General features: G+C 50.5%; 1 pseudogene; it reads left to right on the forward strand.

The window, feature by feature from the left end:
• The first annotated feature begins 3,000 nt into the window (after positions 1-3,000).
• On the forward strand, positions 3,001-4,576 carry LOC140629733 (uncharacterized; annotated as a pseudogene).
• The last annotated feature ends 762 nt before the right edge of the window (positions 4,577-5,338 follow it).

The following is a 5,338-nucleotide window of genomic DNA, read 5'->3' on the forward strand; positions in this document are numbered from 1 at the left end:
CTCTCTCTCCCCTTCTCTCTGTCTCTCTCTCTTTCTCTGTCTCTGCCTCTCTCTGTGTCTGTCTCTCTGTGTCTCTCTGCCTCTCTTTTCTCTGTCTCTCTCTCTTTGTCTCTCTCTCCCCTTCTCTCTGTCTCTGTCTCTGCCTCTGTTTATCTCTCTGCCTCTCTTTTCTCTGTGTCTCTCTCCCCTTCTGTCTCTCTTTATCTCTCTGTCTCTCTCTTTGTCTCTCTCTCTCTCCCTGTCTCTCTCCTTCTCTGTGTCTCTCTCTTTCTCTATCTCTGTCTCTCTTTGTCTCTGTCTTGCTTTCTCTGTCTCTCTCTATCTCTCTGTGTCTCTGTCTCTGTGCCTCTGTCTCTCTTTGTCTCTCTCTTTCTCTGTCTTTCTCTCTGTCTCTGTCTCTGTTACTCTCCTTCTCTCTGTCTCTCTCTCTGTCTCTGTCTCTCTCCCATGAATACATAAATAAAATCCAAAAAAATAAAAAACAGAAAACAAAAAACAAATCTCAAAAATCTCCTTCATAAATCCCTTCTATAATTTCTTTTTCCATTCCGTCAGTCTTAAGTGTTCTTTCTCTAAATAGCCAGGCTTTGGGACGCCCCTGTGCCTCAGCGTTTGAGCGTCTGGCTTCAGCTCAGGGCGTGATCCCAGACTCCTGGGACCGAGTCCCATATCAGGGTCCTCGCATAGAGCCTGCTTCCCTTGTCTCTGCCTGTCCCTGTGTCTCTCGTGAATAAGTAAATAAAATCTTAAAAAAAAAAAAAAAAAAAGCCAGAGTCATTTCAGGACAGATTCATTTTCTTTTTTATTTTATTTTATTTTATTTTATTTTATTTTATTTTATTTTATTTTATTTATTTATGATAGTCACAGAGAGAGAGAGAGAGAGAGAGGCAGAGACACAGGCAGAGGGAGAAGCAGGCTCCATGCACCGGGAGCCTGATGTGGGATTCTATCCCAGGTCTCCAGGATCGTGCCCTGGGCCAAAGGCAGGCGCCAAACCACTGCGCCACCCAGGGATCCCCGATTCATTTTCTTTAACCACCACCACCACCACCCGTATTTTCATGCCTTGTATCTATTCTACATGTCTCCTACTATCTCACACACAGAGGTTGTTTTCCTTATCGTTAACCAGTAGTCTCGATTCCATGTGGCAGATTTTTTAAAATTGTACTTATTTTACACTTTTTGAGAGAGGAGAGAGAGAGAGAGAGAGAGAGAGAGAGAGAGAGAACTTTGTGAAGGGGGAAGAGAGGGAGGGAGGGAGACAGAGACAGAGACATAGGCAGAAGCAGGCTCCCCACAAGGAGCCAGATGTGGAAAGGGGTCCGGACTCGGATACCTCCCCCCCCGCCGCCCCAGAATTGGGCCCTGACCCAAAGGCCGATGCTCAACCCCTCAACCGCTGAGCCACCCAGGCGGCAGACTGTTAACTCCTAGAAACCTCAGTCTCTGGTGAAAAGTCAGTAGGAACCACGGGCACATTGTCTATCGTACCAGAAATCCTTAGATTGTCAAATGTATGAATACATGTGATAGTTTTTAGAAACACGTGTGTGTGTGTGTGTGTGTGTGTGTGTGTGTTTGTGTATGTATTGTTGGGCTGGCTGAGAGACAGGGGCACCCAAAATGGCGGACATCTCAAACTGGGTCAAAATGGCTGATCTTCCCGTCAAAGCATCCCTGACCACCACATCATCTCCAGTGAGTCAAAGCCTAGATGGGAAACCGAAACTTTCCATCCAGGAACCGCCCCCGCCCCCTCCCCATCGTCTGATACTATCCCCCCCCTACTCCCAGCCAATCACCTAAGGACACGGTGTTCCCTTGTCTAATTTGGCTAGGGACCCACCCGGATCCAGAGTCGGAACCAAGAAGGCTTCAAAACCCCCACAGTCCCCAACCCCGCGCGACTTCCCTGACTCTGGCCACCTCTCCGAGTCATGGAACCTCGCCCAGGAGCGCTCCCCATTAAAGCACTCTCCTACCTACTGCCTGGCTCTGCTGGTTTTTTATTTCTCCGCTGTTCATTTTGTAAAAACCTAACATGTAGGACACAATTTTTTTTTTAAGATTTAAGAGAGGGGGGGGGGGGCAAAGACACAGAGGGAGAAGCAGGCTCCAGTGCAGGGAGCCTGACGTGGGACTCGATCCCGGGACTCCAGGATCACGCCCTGGGCTGAAGGCGGCACTAAAACGCTGAGCCACACGGGCTGCCCTGTATGATACAATTGTGAAGGAAGCACGAAACAGGGGATCCCTGGGTGGCTCAGCGGTCCTGCAGGGTGCCCGCTTCTCCCTCTGCCCGTGTGTGTGTGTGTGTGTGTGTGTGTGTGTGTGTGTGTGATGAATTGTGAATTAAAATTAAAAAAAAAAAAGAGGAAGGAAAAGAGAAACGAACAAACCAACCTGAAACACGTTTACTGACACACCCAGGTATCTGCAGGTTTCCTGAATCAGACAAAAGAGAAACACAAAAACTGAGGTGGGGGGAGGGGGGGGGGAAGGAAGAAAAGGGCAAGGGGTGGGGGAGGAAAACACAACACCACAAAACAAAAAAACCACCTTGGGTGTCTTACTGACTCACACTTTAGTATTTTACCTTTCTGTTGGAAAGACAGACGCCAGGTATCCGATGAACTGAACCCAATTTATCAATTAAGCTAGTTACACCTTCAAAGTTCCAGGTCACCAAAGATTTGGGAAGCTATTGTAAAAGTTTAACCTATAGACTATTTATTTATTTATTTATTTATTTATTTATTTATTTATTTATTTATTTATGATAGTCGGGGGGGGGGAGAGAGAGAGAGAGAGAGAGAGAGAGAGAGAGAGAGAGAGAGAGAGAGAGAAAGAGAGGCAGAGACATAGGCAGAGAGAGAAGCAGGCTCCATGCACCGGGAGCCCGACGTGGGACTCGATCCCGGGTCTCCAGGATCGCGCCCTGGGCCAAGGGCAGGCGCCAAACCGCTGCGCCACGCAGGGATTCCCCCCTTTTTTCATTTTTTTCTTTTTCTTTTTTTTTAACCTGCTTGCTCGTCACAAGGAAAAGTACACGAGACGGACAAAATCGATCATTTGAAGTAGTTTCCGTGGACAAATCCTCAGAGGCACAACTCCACTAATCCGTTGAGTTCACAGCAAAGTTGAGTACGCCCGTCCCTCGGGGCCTGGACCCTCCGGCATGGGCATGGCATCCGGGTGGGTCCCGGTGGAACAAGGGGATAAGTAGTTCTCCTTTTCTTTTCTGTGCCTGTGGGTCTAAGAAGACACCACACGTGTCTTGTTTCTTTGTAATGAGGTGGCGGAAGGGTCTATCTCGATCACCACCATTCCAGGCCCACAAACTGTGACGGGAGCACAGCACATCCCACCGCCCACCCCAACGGCGGCGGGGGCGGGGGCGCGTGGGGACAAAACCGGTTATCCGTATGAAGTGTGACGGTGATAGGTAGCTCCCAGGACACGTCTTTTTACAGGAAACCCACAGGGACCGCGGATACGCAGAGATGACTGAGGCTGATGTGAATCCGAAGGCCTACCCCCTGGCAGATGCCCACCTCCCCAAGAAACTCCTGGACGCGTGTTCAGCAGTCCCGTAACTACAAGCAGCTTCGGAAAGGAGCCCACGAAGCCACCAAAACCCTCTGTGGAGAGGCATCTCTGAGTTCATCCTGATGGCTGGCTGCAGACGCCGAGCCCCTGGAGATCATCCCGCACCGTCCGCCGCCCGCCTGCCTGCCTGCCGCGTGAAGAGAAGAACGTGCCCTACGTGTTCGTGCGCTCCAAGCAGGCCCTCGGGCGGGCCTGCGGGGTGTCCGGGCCTGTCCTCGCCTGTCCCGTCACCATCCAAGGAGGCTCGCAGCCAAAGCCGCAGATCCAGTCCATTCAGCAGTCCATCGAAAGGCTCTTCGTGGAAACCGCTGGCCTCTGTCCCACCCCTCACGGAGCCCAGCCCTCCCCCCTGGGGTTGTGTCTACCGTCTGCGTTCGCATGTAGTTTCTCCAGCTGCCTTCTCTCGTTCTTTTTTTTTTTTTTTAAATTTTTATTTATTTATGATAGTCACAGAGAGAGAGAGAGAGAGGCAGAGACACAGGCAGAGGGAGAAGCAGGCTCCCCGCAGGGAACCCGATGCGGGCACACGAGCCCAGGGTACCCCTTCCACCTCCCCAACCCCCGCCCCGCATCCAGCCCCGAGAGGAAGGCAGCCGCCCAACCACTGAGCCACCCAGGCGTCCGTCCCTCTTTTCCTTTCTCTTATCCGTCAACCTTCCAGCCTTCCGCCTCCACCTCCGCCTGTTCCTTCATCTCGGTTTCGTCCTGGAAAACAGGCTTTGTCCGTGGTTGCCTCCCTCTCAGCCCTCTGAAAGAGGTGGAGTGGGTTGGGCATCAGTTCTGGTGCTCGTGCGTGCGTGTGGACTTGGGATTTCCGGCGTCCGCCTGCCTGGCCTGCTTTCCCCGTCTTCTTCATGATTTGGACTCAAGGGAAGTGGCGGGGGGTTGGGGGGGGGGGGAGATCGGGTCCTTATTTCTCTGGACCACCTCTTGGGTCCCATCCCACGAGGCATCTTTCTGATGGGGTGACCTAGAAGTCCGAACGTAGGGAGGGAGAGAGAGAGAGAGAGAGAGAGAGAGAGGAGAGAGGAGAGAGGAAGGGGCAGAGACCTAGGCAGAGGGAGAAGAAGCAGGCTCCACGCAAGGACACAAACAAACCTTCCAAAAAAAGAGAAGGAAAAAAAAGGTAAACTTGCGGCAACGGCCCGGCCGCTCGGGGGTCGAGCTCCGCCTTCAGCCCAGGGCGTGGTCCTGGAGACGCGGGCTCAGAGTCCCAGGTCAGGCGCTCTGGATGGAGCCTGCTTCTCCGTCTCCGTCTGTGTCTGATGAAAGAAAGAAAGAAAGAAAGAAAGAAAGAAAGAAAGAAAGAAAGAAAGAAAGAAAGAAAGAAAGAAAAGAAAATGAATAAATAGTAAGTAAGCAAGTAAGTACGTACGTACATACATACATACATAAATGCACATACATACAAACAAAGACAAACTCGGGGCAACGGCCCGGCCGCTCGGGGGTCGAGCTCCGCCTTCAGCCCAGGGCGTGGTTCTGGAGACGCGGGCTCAGAGTCCCAGGTCAGGCGCTCTGGATGGAACCTGCTTCTCCGTCTCTCCGTCTCTGATAAATAATAAATAAATAAATAAATAAATAAATAAATAAATAAATACATACATACATACATACATAAATACATAAATACATGAAAGATAAATAAATAGATAAACGAATGAATAAATGAATAAATGAAGAAATAAAAGAATAAAGAAGTACGTACATAAATACATACATA

The sequence above is a fragment of the Canis lupus genome, unplaced genomic scaffold, assembly GCF_048164855.1.
Source record: "Canis lupus baileyi unplaced genomic scaffold, mCanLup2.hap1 Scaffold_108, whole genome shotgun sequence".
In the NCBI taxonomy this organism is placed as follows: domain Eukaryota; kingdom Metazoa; phylum Chordata; class Mammalia; order Carnivora; family Canidae; genus Canis; species Canis lupus.